The sequence below is a fragment of the Manis javanica genome, chromosome 7 (genome assembly GCF_040802235.1).
Source record: "Manis javanica isolate MJ-LG chromosome 7, MJ_LKY, whole genome shotgun sequence".
Lineage (NCBI taxonomy): Eukaryota > Metazoa > Chordata > Mammalia > Pholidota > Manidae > Manis > Manis javanica.
Window position 1 is genome coordinate 119,154,353 of NC_133162.1, and position 18,477 is coordinate 119,172,829.

The window sequence follows — 18,477 nt, forward strand, 5'->3', positions numbered from 1 at the left end:
TTTTCAGTGAAGGGAAAAGAAGAGAGAGGAAATGAAAAATTAGGCCAATTTCAATCTGAAGGGACTTCAAAGACCCAGCAAGGACCAGCAGGGCTAACATCTTCGCCTCTCAGAGCTGTTTCTCTTCCTAACAGTAACTCTGTCCACGTGGTCTCCAAGTGCCCCACCCCATGGATTTCCTTTCTCCTCTTCCTCAGGAGAGAGTTGAATCATATACTCTATGCACTTTGAAAAAAAAAAGGAATATTTAAGACTTCACTGAACGGAAGAACTGTTACCATGCTAATGGTTTATATTTTATATCACTGAATTTCTGCAAAACGGTGATATATTTGGTAATGCACTTACAAGCAAATAAGTAAATCTCAGTTTTTAGATGAAACGAGCTACAAATTATTGCTGTAGATGTCGCAATACAGAATTTTTATTTCTAGGAGGTGTTATATGCCTTTAGCTATTTTGCAGTGATATTAAGCAAGTGCCTTTGAGTTTGAAACCAAAACCATTTTCTCACCAACAAAGATGTGTGGACAATGCCATGAAATAACCTTGATTTGATCCTTTGGAAGGAAGTAATGAGACTCCCACCTTCTCTTTGCTTTGAGGTTTGACTGTTAAGGGGAGGAAGGACATAGTGTTTATCATCAATCACCTGTTTTTCTGTAGCATCCTGCCATGACATCACTAACCTGTCTATAGTGTGAAGGGTAATAGGGGTTATAAGACTGGAAATGAACTCAGTCTAAGAACAGATCACACACAGTCTTTCCATACGCATTGTCTTGTAACGATATGAAAATATGAGTCAGTATGACTCATTTGGCTTCCTGGTGGAACCAATTGTCTGGCTCTTCATATTTAATAAACTTATATGAACTAGCTTCTCTGTTCATTTGTATGATGTCATAGATTTCACCTTTCTTTTGCCATCAGCCTGAACATTTTACTGAAATATTTAGATGTATTCAAACCCTAGATATTTAGGACCATGTAGACGAAATATCTCTTTGTACTCTGTAATTTTTTAGATAAATTTTATGTTTTCATAGAAGAATGTTAAATTCTCTGGAATCCAAAAGGTGTTTATCATTGAATGGGGAAATATATTAAAAATTTCCTGGGTAACCTAATCCACCCACAGCCAAAGGGCCTGGGAAAGGTGGTGGGGGCAGGGGATGGGCTTGAAATGAAACCATAACTGAAACCCTATTTTTTATTTTATCATTTTACTCTCTTCCTAAGCTCCAGACTAGCCCTGCTTTGGATCAGAAAATGGTAGACTGTGGAATCTCAGAGATGATCTCTTCCAACACATTTTCTAGAGGAGGTAAAAGCAGCCCAGAAAGGGAAAATGCCTTGTTCAAGTTAAATTCATCTGTAACCTTGTCTGGTTTAATCACAGAATTCTGAACAGAGTTCAGTGAACTCAATGTAACATCAGCTTTGGGGGTAGGAGAAAGATGGGAGAGCTGTACCATTAGCAAATAGGAAAAAGCTTTCTGAAGCAGAGAAAAAGCATTTCTACAGCCACTTAGACAAATCACCCTTAAGGGGAAACATATTTTTTGATTAAAGCCTGCCAGCATACAATATTTCCCAATTAGTTCAAAGAGCACAACCACAGATGTGGGCCAAAATATGCTCCATCCTTTAGAAGTTCTCATATCAATGGTAGGATCTCTTTGATTTTATGAATGAGTTTCATGTTGTATGTGGGGTTTTTTTTTCCCTTAAAAAGGAGAGACTTATAACTAGAGAAATTTAAACATAAATATACCCACTGAAAACACATTGACAGTATGGCAGATGTTTCACATCAGAGTATGGAAATGGGCAAAGGAATAAAATGCAAGTCTAAATCATAGGTGTTCTAGCTTGTAATATTCTTGACCTAAATCCCACCCAAAAAGCTAAATAAAATATTTTTCCTTCTATAGTAGGCTTGCCATATTTAGAAAACAAAAATGCAAGACACCCAACTAAACTGGTATTTCAGAGAAACAAAAAGTAATTTTTGAGTGTAAGTCTGTTCCATGTGATTTGGGGAACAACCAAATTATCCCTAGTTTATTTGAAATTCGAATTGAATTTATTTAGCAACCTTATCAAAGAGAGAAAGGCCCTATGTCTCAGACTTTATAAAGGTATTTACAAAAACTAAACACATGCACATACAAATTACACTTTATACTTCTTGACAGACTTTCCTAGCTGTGGGAATTGCTAACAGGACTGGTCACTGGGTGAACTGTGACCAGCCAGGAGGTGGGTTCCATCTAGAAATCCTGAGGCTTATACCTTGAATCTGTGAGAGAAAAGATAGAGATAAATGTGCTGGATTAACAGTAGAAAATGTTTTCTTGTCCATCTTTTCTGCAAGTTCCTTTCTGCTGCCAAGTGGCCAGCTGGCACACTTTTCTTTTCCTTTGGCCCAAGTCCATTTACAAGACCTGCACCAGTCTTGGGCTACATCACCAGGCAGACTACGTTAGAATTTGCCACAGTGCATGTTGCAAATTCTTTCCATGTGCTGCACAGATGGGGAAGATTCATATTCTCATATGACCTAGACCCTCTTGGTATGTTATAGCTGGAAAAGCTCTATTACTTGTAAAATCACCTAATTCCTTTGTACCATAGATGAGGTGGACACTTGGGTCCAGTGAGCCTAACTGATATGTCTGAGGACACAAACCACGAACCAGGGCCAGGACCAGGGGTGCTGACTTCAGGCCTAAATCACAGTTCCATGCCTCACCAATTCAGGTATCAAAATTAGGACTGACCGCGTGTGACTGTGAATTAACTACAATCCACATTATGAATATTTCTAACACTAAAGGCCCTCTGCTCTCTCAGTTATTTTATTACATACCCAGGGTAAATAACAGTAGCACTGGCTACTACTATTGATGTGCAGCAGCAGTAAGGCCTAGTGGGAGGCTCAGGGGCTATGGACTCATACAGGCTCCTCAATTTCTGGCCAGACCCCTCAATAGTAGTGAGGACTTGGGTAGGTTAGGGAAGCTCCCAACCTCTCTCAGCACCATCTCCTTCTGTATCTGTGAGATAGGGGAATCTATGGTTCCCCCCTCGAAGGATAGTAGTGAGGCTGACATGAAATATGCCATGAGAGTTGCTAGCACAGAGCCTGGCACATAGACCCATGGTACCCTGCTGAATACTGGCGACTGTTCTAAATGATGGTTATAGAGAGAGGTCGTGTTTGCACTAAGCTCATATTCCAACTGAAAATGACACACATAGGCGTCTCTTCTTGGAAGGAAGTGTTTTGATTATTCCCTCTTAGATCAAGGCATAATATTGCATGAAATAAACACAATTTGGGTTAATTATCCAATGAAGCCAGCAAAACAACCCCTTCATTATTTTCCAGAACTCAAGTCAAATACAAAGAGCAGGCTCTACGAGTGGTGTGGAAAGTCAGGCCACCTATTAGCAATCTTTTCTCTTTCTTTCCTACTCTGAAATATTCAAATGTGGCTGGGCTGATTTTATTTGGGCTATTTTAACAACAGCATCTAGTGACATCACGATTCATTTAAAAGTGATTGAATATACAGAAAAGTTACAAAGTCATCAGAATTTCTTTTTGGCAGTATCTCACTTCTCATCCTCCAATCTCTTTTCTCTACCCCATACTCTAAATATTTAGTCCCTTTTTGTAACTCTCCGATTCCTAAAGGCTCTAACCCTGTCACCCTCATACACTCTCACATAGTATTGGGGCCAAAATGACACCACCCCGTGCATGCGAATTAAATCCTATGTTGACAGATGACGTTAAACATTTTGAGGAAAGCAAATTGAGCTAATTCAGTCCAAAGTGTGCCTGATTGATGGTTCAGTTAATTCAGCCAAATTTCTTTTAGTTTTTTAAATAAGCTTTCAGCCCAGAGTGGGTGGATTTTTCTGAGTGAAGGTCTACTTTGAGAGAGGAATGTCTAAGTGGGAAATGTAAGTCATATGGTCCAGGGAGAGTAACCCAATGTCCCCACATTCTCTGGCCTTCAGGGATCATTCATCTATTTAATACCAGCTGACATGGACTGTGCCCTGTCCTGTGCAGCCATGAGATGACAGCTTTCTCCCCCCTGTATTCCTGCAGCTCTTAAGGACTAGTGACATGTTGGATAAATCATCCTGTAGTGACTTGTTAGCTCTTGCTCTGATCTGCTGCTCTGAACCTCTTTGCCTAATACCTCTTTCTACGTATCACAGCCCAGCTCCGGGCTGCTGCCGTTCTGTCTTATGCAGTAGCTAGGCACTAAATATTCATCCCATTTCCTCTTTGAAATGGCCAAAGCATGACAAACACCAGGTTAGGTGTTTACAAAATTTTACTAAGGCTTGGGACTATCATAAGTGAATTACAAAAAAAAGAAGAAAAAAACTGCACTGCAAAAGAAGAAAATAAAATTCAAAATTCAAAATTACTATTTATAGGATCCAACTTCATACTCCTTCCTAAAGACTGACCACCGTCTCTCTTTTAAGCCTCTCCACCCCATCTTGTGTCCTCGGCCCACCTATGTATTCCCGGATTCAGATCACCTACTGATTCAATAGGAACTACAGAAACAAACCAGTGAGTTATCTGTGAAAATCCTCCCACCCAGTGGAATAAGATTAGCTGTGGGGTCAAAGGACACATGAGTCAATCAGGAGAGAAACTGACTTTTGCCAGCAGAATTCTTCTCCAGGGATGTCCTAGGGAGATAGGCTTTTCTCAGACTGATCCTCAGCTCAAGAAGCAGGAATCTTCCAGGAACCATTTGTGAAATGCATTCAATTGTGAGGAAAAAAATCATTTTTCAGCTCTAACTTCTCCTCAGAGGGGCTGTGCACACCAGCCTCTGTTTCCTCTTAGTTCTCCCCCGTGCATTGTTCTCAGAGACAAGTACACATTCATTGACCTGTTCACTCACTCGGCAATTATTTACTAAGTCCTTGTATGCCAGGTGTGTGGTTAGCTGTTGGGAGAAGGGAGTGAAATGACATTCCTGGGCCTTCCCTACTGGAGCTCTGGTTAGCAGGAAGCCAGCCAGCACACAACTAGAGGCAACTCTTAAATACAGAAATTGCAAGTTGCCAGAAAGGAAAAGGGCATGACTTTCTAAGAGTAACTAGGGAGCTGTCCTTTACATTGGGGACAGGAAAAAGCTTCATGGCTCGGAGTTATTTAATCTGAGAAAGAAGGAGGAGAAAGAACTAGCTAGGCTTGTGAAGAGAATGTACAGGTGTGGGTGTGAGGGTGGGGCGGGAGTGAGGAGGAAGGAAGAGAAAACACGTTCTCTCCCATCCTTGGCGTGTGCAGAATGCCCCAAAGGCATTTATAGGACTTGGGGGAGAGGGGGGCCTGGGGTGCTTGGAACATGGTGGGGGGCTTCAAGGGACCACTTTTTAAGGGCCTTCACTGTAAACATCTATAATGAGTTTCCATTTTATTCTGAGTGTGGAAAGTGCAAGGATCCAGGTTATGGTTTCTTAAACATCACTCAGTAGAGACAATGAATTGGCAAAAGGGGAAGTGGGGGGCCGAGTTATTGGACGTTGATGGTCCTGGTGAGAACAGTGGAGATGGAGAAAAGTGAAGAAGCTCAAGATAAAATATGGAAGAAGAAGAATCAGGACTTAGCAAAGGTTTCAGTATGGAAAAGACAGAATCAGTGACTCAGAGCATCAGAAGGGAACCTTCTGGCATCTTGAAACTAATAGTATATTCATAAGTAGAAGTTTCTTAAACCGTATGCTTCAGATGCATGCATTTTACACTGTTTATGCTCTGCAGACTATGCTTGGATAAAAATGTTTAAGATTTCTGGCTTGGCAACTATGCAGATATCAGTGTCCTTTTCTCAGGGGAGCAACTTAGAGTAGGAATAGCTTTCAGCAGGGGTTTGAGAGAAGAATCCAAAGCAACCCATTTGGGTTTGTGAGCACTGAGATCTCTGAGAGTCACCCAAGTGGACCCATCTCCTGGGCAGCTGTATTTGTGCATGTAGAACTTAGAGGAGAGACCTGAGATAAATATTATGGACCATTCTCATTTTCAAAATTTTACTGTTACACTTTGAGGAAAATCAGATAGGAAATAATAAGCATACCTTCAGAAAAAATAAACTGTAGAAAGTTAAACATGCTCATAAAATATTAAGAAGTTTTTAGACAAACTGTTCCTGGTTTCTATTGAAATTCCCAAAGTCTGATGGTAACCAGCAGCCCTGTGGGGATTTCACTTTATGTAACATCTCTGAAGTTCTGGCAGCAGAGAAGAATATACATAAGGATCATTTTTATGATTGGCCTAGATTTTATTATTGTTCAAAACCTTTCACAAAACCACAAACCAACTGCTTGTCTGTGGGATTTTGAAGTGGTCAGATACCATACAGGCCAAGCATCAGAGCATCTATGCCTTCCAAAACTTTGAAAAAAAAATAACCAGAAAAAAACATTCAAATTAAGCATTTTAAGACCTAAAGGATATGGTAAATTAGTATGTTAACTTTGTTAATTTAATGCATGCCAGTTCTCAATCCCTAATAGTATATCTGCATGTAAATCTCCCAATTCACGCCTTCTTTTTCTGGACTTGGCATTATAACATGGGAAATGGCATTTATCCAAATAACTAAAAAATTAAAGATTACTGTATGAATGAATCATATAACCAGGTATTTCCCCTGAAATTACCAAAATCTTTAGTGTTTTGATTTTATTTATTCTGCCCATTGATCCTTTCAAGATGAGTCAATCTCAGATGATACAATAAAAATAGAAATAAGAGTAAATAAATGTAATTTGGTGTTTGCCCATTCCCCATCCCCCACACACCAACTTTTACTACTAACAGGCAAATACACCCTTATGGGATGATGTTACTATGAAGAGTAGTTAAGAGTTATAAACTTGAGTAGGAATTTGCTCCCTGAAGAAATAGTTTTAGAAGCAGATCTGCCACCCACTGAACAGAGTACACTGTGAATCTGCATAATTATCTCAGAATGGGTTGACAGCAAATTGTGTTAAGAGTTGAACACAACATTTAAGCTGCCAATATAACCACAGTGAGAGCCACCCAGTGATTTCTGTGGGGATGGGAGACTAATTTTCTGTCCCATCACCACCCAGTTTATACCAAGTCACTGGAGAGACAAAAACATTTTTGAGACTCCTAATCCCAATAAATTATACAAATTATCTGTCAGAAACAAGTTTGATTTAGTAAGTATGTGTGTTAGGCAAGACACTCAGGGGAGAAGCTAAGAACCACGGATAGCAAATACAGAAAGACTGAAGGGCACAGACTAAACAGGAAAAAAATTACCGGGGCCATGTGGACTCAGAATGTGGCTGCCATTTCTTTATGCACACTCATGTGGTGTGCACATTTTAAAAAGCCAGTCTGGACTCTTTCAGACTAATGTAGATATCCAGTGCTTAGACAGATGAGGGTTTGCATTGCTTAATTCATGATAGTTAAAGAGGTAATCAGTATTTATATTCTAAGGAACTATTGGAGTTCTGAGATACAAGGTTAAACTAAAAGCAGCCAAAATATCCAGGTTCAGCTTCTTAATGAAAGAAAGTTGGACAAGCTAACATTTAGCAGCCATACAGAAAGTCAGAAAGTAATGTGTAGGAAGAGGTGAGCAAGGAAGCTGAAAGGTGGACTTCTGGGGGTTGAATTCAAGTTCAGCTTCTTGCTAACTACACAGCTGAGGGCAAACTAAGGCACCTCCCTCCACGCCTTAGCTTTCTGCTATGCAGAATGAGAATAACAGTGGGACCTTTCTCATGAGGTTCCCTTGAGATTGAATGAATTAACTTTAAGAAAGCACTTGAAACAATGTTTCTTAAACAAGTAGGGTCTTAGTAAATGCCAGATACTGTTATTTGGAGATGATTAAAACAACTCATAACAAGTTTTCCTCTAGCCATTATTCTCATGGACTTGGTTCACATTTTACAGGAAGGCAAGAAGAAACAATTTTTAAATGTTTGTCCATGTCATCACTTACTTGGATTTCTACTGAAAAGCAAGGATGAATGGATCCCTTGAGACAGTCTTGTTCCTTCTCTCTGTTGACTGAACTTGAAGGATATGGTGTCTTTGCTGTCACAATTGGAACTAAGATTCTAGAACACATGTTTTGTACAGGAATATTTTTACAAATCCTATGCTGGGCTATGTGCGTGGGTACAAAATGCCTTAAAACTAGGTCCCTGCCCTCAGGCCCTTGCAATAAATCATGTGGCACCCTCAAGAGACTTCGGGAAAGTAGGTGGATGAGAACTGTGGGAAGCGTGAGGCTACACTGTCTGACACACAGTCCGTGCTCAGTAAACACAATGTCTTTCTAGTTTCATCTCTGAAACAGTTAAAAGCTCCTTAGGATACACCTTGAATTCTCCAGCACTTCACAGTTGGAACATATGAAAAGTAAACCAGGACTGTCTAGTATTCATTCTACTTTTTCAAACCCCATTATAACTATTTTCATGAATTGGAAAAAACACACTATTTTCCATTGTATGAGACACTTCCTTTGGTGGTTCTCCATGTGGAGAGGAAATGAGACGCATCTATGACCTATTAAATCACTTCACGGCTATTTTTTGCTTAAATAAGATTGTTCCCCATAGAACAATTGCCTATCTAGCTACAACTGACTAATGTCATGATGTTTCCTCCACTAGCTCTTAAAATTTAAACAAAGTAGGATAGATTTTGCAATTAAAGAATTTTACTAATATGGGTAATGAATCTAGTTCAAAATAGAAAATGATAATAATTTTTTAATCCTGGAAAACTCTCTTTCACAAGGTAGAAAACAAAATTTAGAAATATATTTAAAAATCAAATTGTAAAATGTGTCTTTGCTGTCTCAATCTGGAACTAACATCCCATATTAACGGAAAAGTCAAAAGCTTCTGTTCACAATCATTTGTCCATTTCAGAATATCATAGATGTTTGCTACTATACAGATCAAATCAAAACTACACTCTTAGAATTTTCTCGACAAAGAACATTACAAAGTATAATTCAAATGAGAAGTGACTGAATACTGATTGCAGGAAGGGAATATTTCATCTTCCCTAACATTATATACATTGTATACATTTAGTACTTTAAATTATTAAAAGTGATAACTCCTAGACTAAATTCATATTCTGTTGTGTAAAATTTTCCAGGAAGGTGAATTTATCTTTGTAGCGGAGTTTGGTCACTGGTGGCATAACCATCTACCCTGATTTTCTATTTTTTATGTCTATTGTCATAATCCATTCATATTTTTTACTTTTCATAATTCATTTGGTCATTAATTCAAAATATATGTATATATTGAGTGTCTACCCTGTGCCAGACACTGCAGTGCAATCAGAGTTGCAGAGGATAATGAGGCACTATGAAATCTCTCTCCCTTTTGAACTGGGATGACCTAAAACAATGCTCTAAATTCCATGGGAAACACAGATTCCTCTGGACTCAAGGCTGGTAAAGAATAATTGAAGAAAAAACACTGGCAAACATTTTATGTACTGTTATAGCAATATCACAAAAAGAAAAGTTATTCATAACAGAATCATTCTTCATTTATCAAACACCTGTTACATACTAGGTCATGAGCTAAACATGTATTTATGTCACCTCATGTAACCTCCTCAAAATCCAATGAATTATACTGTAATTATTTCCATTTAAACATAAGGAAAATATGTCTGCCCTTTGTCTTAGGCCACCCAGCTCTTAAATGGGTGGATTTCAACATAGATCTGGGGCCCAATCTGTGTTAAACACGATGCTCAATAAATTCTGGTCAACACAAGAGATTGTTGTAGCACAATAAATTGCTAGGAAATAAAGGAGGCCATCTAGATTAAGGGCTGATGAGATATTGAAAAAACAGTAAGCACTCAGAAGTTCTCTGTTAGAAAGTCTAGCTTTCTAGAGGCTATAGAATTAGCATTTGCACCAGAAACTAAGAATGGCACAATGCAATCTTACAAAGACATGTAAATGTAATGCTTACCACATGGCAAAGTTGGGTGGCCCAAAGAGAAAGCATTGTTCAAGAGGACAAGGAAAGGATACAACATTCCTAAGCTCTGTTTCACCTTGGATTTCACCATTCCCATTGCGTTATTTCATGGATTGTTTTGAGTCATTCAAAGACCATGTGATTAGACAGTTGTTTTTCTCAGTCTTTTTCCAGGCACCTCCCATCGTGCATATGTAGCTTACCCGCTGTTCCCTGTCTAAGGAAAGAGGTATGAAAATAGTCTCATTCTTTTCAAGTCTTGGAGAAAAATGCCAAACAGGCAGGACAATAACACAAGGGCATGGAGCAGCTGTGGAGCAAGCAGCAAGTACTGCATGAGTCAGGTAATAGCTGGACTCCATCTCAGGGACTGCGTTCTCCACGAAGTGGGCATGCTCGTGTCATGAGGGATTGTACTTAGCCCAGGAGATTCTTTTGTCTATTCTGAATACATTTACTAAGTCCCCCGATAAAGTTAACTAATAAAGTTCTGGGTAACTTGAAACAAAACAAAACAAAACAAAAATACCTTCTGAGCATCATGAAAGTAGGAAGCTTTGGACATCAAAAACAAGGAGAAAACCAGGAATCCTGGCCGCTGTACAAGCACCAAATTTGGCTTTTACTCTAAGGGCTAAACCGGGAGCTTCTATTCTGATGACTGCACAGAACGTAGAGACGAAGACCTAAGACTTAGGGTTGAGAATGTTCCTCCTGTCTCCCGGACTGCTGCTGTGTGCTTGGAGAGTTTCTGGTACGTCCTCTCTCATCGCTCCCTTCCCCAAACAAGTAAGATGGCAGTTAAATGGCAGAGGAGACTATGGGGAACAGTGGATATGGGCCTGGGACTTGCCTTTCCCTCGGTCTCACCTTGAGGGTAGAAGGAGCCCCTGGTTGGTATAAGGGCCCTCTTCCCACTCTCCCTCAGGGACCCACAGGAGCAGATCAAGCTTTCTGACAAAAGTACTGAGTTGCAGAGCACATGCCTGACCCTGTCTGTGAGTCTAAAGGATTACAGAGGTCAAGAACTCAGGCTGTCCTTGCCCTAAAATCCCTAAGACAAGCCTGGTGTCAGTCTTTCATGGACTGGAATAAGGTGGCCAGCTGGAGGGCACACAGGTGCTTAGGTTTATTTGCATGCCTGCCAGTGTTTACACGATGGTCTGTGCTTCCTCAGGCCACACCCCCTGATTCCTAGCAGGGGTACTTTGCAGGACTTCCATAGTTGGTTCTAACCCTCATTGTAAGTCTTCGAACTCCCTCTAGGTACCTAAGGATGGGGTTGATGGAGGAAGTCAGAGGTCACCCATAACATTAACTGCTACCACTTATTTACTCTGGGTTCACATGGCTAGGTCCTGAACATGTGACAGGTTCTCTCATCCCATTGTATCCATGCTGAAACTGAGGCTCAGAGATGTCTAGGCACCCAGAAAAGTTGCACAGCTTATAGCATTACCACACACAGCCTCTGGGGCACTGGCTGCCACCATGTCAGCTGCTCTGCTCAGAAACTGGCAGCAGGGCCTGGTGAGAGCCCTGAGTAGTGGCTGCTCCTGTTATTAACATCTCCAGTCTCCACCTCATAATCCAGGTGTGGTGGAGCAATGCTTTAAGAGTCTCTAATCTAGGATTTTTATTCCTGGAGGCTTAAAGCATTTAGAATATGTAAGAGAAATGAGATTCTTAAAATCCTGAGTTATATTGTTTTCATTTTATTATTTGTTGAGTGGCTTGGATACCTTATTAAACCAACCCAGTTACAATGATCACACACAAAATATTTTTTCCTCTCATTGAATAACCATGACATATAGTGAGGTTCCAGATGGAGATTTATCATGATTCACTAAAACTGTGAATGTCCTTGAGGTCTCATAGATAAGTCACTTTCTTCTGATTGTGTTAATATCCAACTGTTATTGAGCAGCTCAGTTCTTTGTGTTCTTGAGGCCATTAAGTATATTTCTAGAAATCCACTGATTTTCACCGATCAGCTTTTCTCAAAAATATGAAACTGGCTTGAATAAAATGTAGTGAGTTGTGTTTGGGGAGAGTGCTGAGAAAGCCGATCCTCCAAAGTCTGTTCGTCACCTGCGGGGAGCTCCCGAATCATGCCACGAAGAATAAAGTCCTGCCATGAGTGTCTCAGATAAAGTGTCAAAAGCATCTGGTTTAATTGTTAGCGTAAGGATTTAAGATGCTGTTTTTCCCTGCTGCTAACACCTCTCATTGATTCTGGAGCATTTCCATTTCTTGTTTAACAGAAACAGCCTCTGTATTTATAGCCCTATCACTCTAGAAGGGAAGCATGTGCAATTTGCACTTTCAATTTTGACTCCTAGACTCCTTTTTCTTTAAACACCCTTCAAATGAGTGTCAGACTGCAATTCAATGAATGCTTTTGTAAGCGGCTGCACATAGCGATTCTCATCTCTACAGGCAAACATTTTGGAAGGAACCCCATAATCCTTTGCTATTTGAAATCTAAACTGATGAGTCCTAGTTAGGCTGAACCCCACTATAGTCAGGGCATGTGTGCATGACTGTATGCATATAAATATATATGTATTGAATACATGAACTGGAGTCATATCTTATGGAAGATTGTATTGCCTAAAAATGGTCACACAATTTATATTTATATACCATTCTGCATGCTTTTCTTATGGTGAAATGTTAGCATTCCTCCATCAAGACGTGGGTGCTTTGTCTCCTCCTCTTGAACTTCAGGGCATCCCTGTAAATTCTTTGACCAATAAAATCTGGTAGAAATGGTGGGGCATGACTTCTGAGGTTAAGTCATAAAAGGCAATACATATTCAGCCTCTCTCACTCTTGTCTTTCTCTCAGTGCTGCCCTTGGAACTTGACCACCATGTTATCAAAAAGCCCGAACCACATGGAAAGGGCCCAGCTGGTTGTATGTCCTGGCTAACAGCCCCAGGTACACACTACCACTACTGAACTGCAACCTCTGTGAGTCCGTGAGCCAGAACCAACCAGCCAAGCCCCAACCTAACCCACAGAAACTGAGAGGTAATAAATGATTATTGTTACTTTAAGTCACTGTATTTGGGGGAAGTTTGTTATGATGCATCTGGTAACTAAAACTTACCCATTTTGCATTTTCCCTGATTTGGAGAACATCAGAAATACATTTTTCCTATTTTAGTATTATGAATACACAAACAATAATTCTGAATAGAATTTTTATAACCATGGACTTGTTAAAAATAATAGTTAACAGCCCAAAGAGTGAACTATAATGTAAAGTATGGACCTTGGACAATGGGGATGTGTCAGTGTAGGTTCACAAATGATAACAAATGTAACACTCTGGTGTGAAATGTTCATAGTCAGGGAAGCTAAGCATGAGTTGGGGCAGCCAGTAGATGGAAAATCTTAATTTTCTCTCAACTTTGCTGTGAACCTTAAAAAAAAATCTTAATAAAAAGTAAACACTAAATTAATAAGAATAATTTGAAAAGGTAACATTTACTGAGGATTCACTATGTGCCATGCACTATTCTAAGCACTTTACATATATTAACATATGCATCTGCATTAGAAGCCTCTGAGGTGAGCTCTGTTAACTGCTGGGCTGCACTGCCATGGGAAACTTACAGAACACCCAGGGTACCCAGGCCCTCTCCAGGGTCTGGGCTGAGAAGAAGAGGCCTGGGAGTTGAGTGAGTTGCAATGGAGGGAGGTCTGGGTGTTTGGGAGGCAATGGAGAACAAACAAATCATTCATTCATTTAGTCAACTAGTATTTGTGGAGCCCCTTACAGGGGTTAAGCATTGTTCCAGGGGCTGGGGACAGAGCAGTGAACAGAGCGGGAAAACCTGCCTTTGAGGAGCTGAGCTGCCCCGGTGCTAGACCACGTAGCTTCTAGTTTCACAGGGAGGGCCCACTGAGCACTCCATGCTGCCCCTCCTGTTCTGCCGTCACAGACATTGGAAAGGAGCCAATTGTGAACATGCTTTGGGCACAAGTGCATTCTCCACTCTTCCATGACTCTAAGTAAAAGGGCACAACTAATGGAAGGCAAAACCAGGGGAGAACGAGGAAAATTTAAACATCAAATCAACAACCCAAGTAAAAAGAAAATAGAAACAGAGACTTTGGTACTAAATTCTGATGGGAAGGAGAAGGGAGATAATTTTGGAGCATAGGAAACTCTGAGTATGGGAAGAAGCACATGTCAAGCCTGGGGACACCAGAAGCCATAAGGGCTAAGTTAGAAGAGATGAGAAGAATTCGAAGGAATATTTAGCTGACTTGGAAATTATGTTCAGAGTTGGCCCTGATGGAGACACTCAAGGCTACAAAAATCACATACCCATCTCCAAGTCACCCCTAAGATCATGCAGAACAGCTGGTTCATATGAAAAGTTGCCTGCCGTTTCTACTCCACTGAGTTCTGAGGATTTGTCAGAGGAAGAGTAAAGCTACTAAACCTAACTGCTCCCTGAGAGGATTCCACTGACTGTTCACCAGAGGCGAACTGCACATTTTGCAGATCACTAGGAAGCTGCGATTGCAGAGTGACCCCTCCAGCCAAGGAGGATGCTAGTGTAAAGTCTTCCCCTCGGCTCCAAGCTGGGCAGAGAGCCTGGCTAAAGAACTGTTGGTGCTTTGGGGCACAGCAGCCTAAGGCAGGAAGGCAGCCCATAAGGAAAAGACTAGAAGCACGGCTGAGCCCAGAGGGTACTGAAAAAGCCTGCAGTGCAGGTGCATGGCCTAGAGTTCGCTGGCTGGAAGGCAGTCTTGGGACTCAATGGATTTCTCTGCTAGCCTGTGAAAAACAGTGATCTCTTCATGTCAAGTATTTGGTTCAAAACCTTCCTTCATTAGCTTCTGAAGTTCTACTGAAATCTCAAAAGTTTCTGTCAGTCTTTCATCACAACCATGGCTAAGAGAAAGCAAATAAATTCTGGGAACCTTGATTTTATTAGATGAATAATAATAAATTTTTATTATTGGTAGATACGATACTCCTTGTATCAAGTATCCTTGATAGATACTCCTATTATTTCTTTACCAAACAGTTGCTAAGACAAACCTTCTTTCTGTAATTTCTTCAAACCCCATTAAATGGCAAAGGTAAAAGGGTCATTAAATAAAGATGCTCCAAACTAAAGCAGGTTGAAGTGGGGGAAGGGTCATACAGAGAGCGACTTGTGTTTGGAACACATGCACCCAGAAGAAGTTTAGAGTCAAGAATCTTCAAATGTACTTGATTTCATATTTAGAATGAGTTTTAAATTTGAAAACAAACCACAAGCTCCCTTTCTTTCTCTTTGTAGTTATTTCAGGCTTCTTTGGCCACAAATTAATTGGAGGACAGGGAAAGATAAAGAAATACTCAGTTCTTTGTCTGATCCATTCAGGAGGCAACCAAAAGCACTGGGTCCAGCTCATCACCTGGCAGCCTGCACCTGGGTGGGAGAAGCTGCTCTTTATCTTCCCTCTTCTCTGATAAAAGATACTAAGCCATCTTTGAAGGCAAACAGAATCATTCCCTATGCAGTGAGATATTACTTTAAAGAAAAAAAATGAAGATAGTCCTTGGAAGGTTATTTGGTTATGTGATTAGGTTTTTTTCTGAACTTATATATAACAGAAAGACTTAAAACCTCTGTACAGAAATGCAAACAACCTCAAAAGAGCAAAAAAAACCCAAGTTTGCCATATTTATGAGCAACAAAAGTCTATTTATTAATAGCTTACTCAAATCACCCAATAGAAGCATAATTTTCAATCCAGCAGAAAAGTAGAAAAAGGATGTGAAGTCATTTAACAGAAAGCAATGAAAATAGCCAGTTTGCAAAGAAATGATGCTTGTCTCATTCGTTAATGAAAATGTAAATTAAACATTCATGACACACCATCTTTCATTTTTCAGAAAAATAACAAGTTAAAAGTTTTAGGTTATCTTGTACTGCCACAACCTAGGAAATATGGGTTCCAACACAATGTGGGGTAAGAGAATAATTTGGAATAATTTTACTATAGGAAAATTTACCAGTACCTATCCAGATATAAGACACACATGCTTTCTAACCCAGTAATTTTACTGCAAACACACACACACACACACATAAAATGTTTACTGCTAAGCAGTTCCCTAGATAGAAATAAAAAAAGTTCATATGAATGTGTGTATATGTAATTGTGTATATGTGCGGTATGACCATATCATGAATGTGCATGTTCATTATAGCACTGTTTGTAAAGGACTAAATTTGGACACAATCAGTCTATCAACAAGGGTGAATCAAATTAAAGAATGAGGACATAATAAAGCATAATAGTTAAACATTGTAAAGTCATTAAATACAATGAGTGATTTACATGAAATTATATGCAAAAAAATTATATGGAAATAGCTCATAATGTAAGTGAGAAAGTGTGGCATTGTATGTCTAGTATGATCCTTCTGCTATAAAATAAAACAAAATACATGAGAGAGAGAGACACAGGTATATGCAGTGCCCTCCCCACTTTGAGATATGAGAGAACCAGTCAGTTACATTTTGGTGAAAGCTTGGGAGTTGGGGTGGGGCAAATAGAAAAATTTTATTTTCCATTTTGTATATATTTGTACCTTTTCCATTTTCTAGCTTAATACATTATTAATTTCATTTTATAAAAATACCAATAGGGTTATCGAAGGAGAAATTGTGGTCCAACTCTTACTTTCCTCTGTGCGCTTCTCTGCATTAAGAAAGCACACTCTTAGCTATTACATATAAATATGTATGCCTTCCTCTCTTTTTCTTGCAGATTGAGAATCAAAGTTAAATTTATAAAATAAAACCTGTCAGATTCAAAAAGGAATTTAGAGAAACAGGTTTTACAAGAGGAGGTATATAAAGATTGCACCACTGTCGCTCACCTTAATAATACTGTGATAAAAGAGCAATGGGTTTTCTAGTCAGTCTTTTAAGTGATTCTTCTGCTTATGTCAATTCACATATGGGAATGGATCATAAGTCTTTATACACTTAAGGAAATAAAAGTATATGTATATGTATAAAAGAGTACAGCAGAACCATAATTCAAGAATATTGGTGGTGACTATGTTCACTAAGTATTTTATTTTATATGAACAAATTTGAACTATAACTCAGAATACCCAGATGTTAGTATTTATCCATAATAATATTCATGACATTTATAAAGAATATTCAGCATCAGAACAAAGTGAGAGTACATCTCCAAACAAATGAAGACTTTTCCCCACAGGTAGCATCATTTTCAAATTAAAAATTTCCAAAATAGCTCAAAAAAATTAAAAAGTTCTGAATTGCCTTATGTCTGTTAAACAGATTGAATAACTAGTGAAAACTCACTAACAACCACTGTACATGTATTACAAATGCTAAAAATTGACAATAGCAAGAATAACCCACTTGGTAATGGATTAGTATGAAGACATTATGAACTCCAGGCTTAGCTTGATAGAGATACAGATAGTTACATATGGAAATAGTTATAGATTGTATACTGCAGTGGTGAAGGGATACGCATATGTGCATGAGAAGAATGATTATCATCTTTTACATCGCACATATGCAAAATATAAACTTGAAATAGATCACAAACCTAAAGGTAAAACTTAACCATAAACTTCTAAAAATAATTACATAGGAATGAAAATATTTGTACCCTCAGAATAGGCAAAGATTTTCAGACTGAACACATACCATAAATTTTAAAAACTCATAAATTTCATTTTATCAAATTAAAATCCCATGTTGTTTGAAAGACATCACTATGAAAATGAGAAGCAAGACACAAAAATGGAAGAAAATATTTCTCACATGTAGATTTGACATAAGACTTTATTCAGACTAGATAAATACATAACACAACTCAACAGTAAAACAAATAATCTATTTAATAAACGAGCAAAAGATTTAAAAGTATACTTTAGACAGCCAGTAAATATATGAAAAAGTGTTCAACATCTTAAGTCATCAGGGAAACAAAAACTAAATCATAATGAGCTACTATTACATATCCATTGAAATAGTTGAAATTATAAAGACTATCAAAATTAAATGCCAGTGAGAATATGAAGTAACTATAGTGTTAATATTGTTTTTATTTTTAGCCTATACAATGGCAAAATCAATTTGGAAAAATACTTAGCAACTTCTTATAAAATTAAATGTATACCTACTATAAAACCCAAACATTATACTCCTAGGTATTTGCATACCTAATTAAAATATAGCCATACAAACATTTATATATAAATGCTCATAACAGCATTTTTCATGATAGCACAAAACTGGGGGGTGCAGGGTGTTCCAAATGTCCATCACACAGATAAAAGAATAAACTGTGATCTGCCCATATGAAGAAATACAATAAAGCAATAAAAAAGATTAAACTA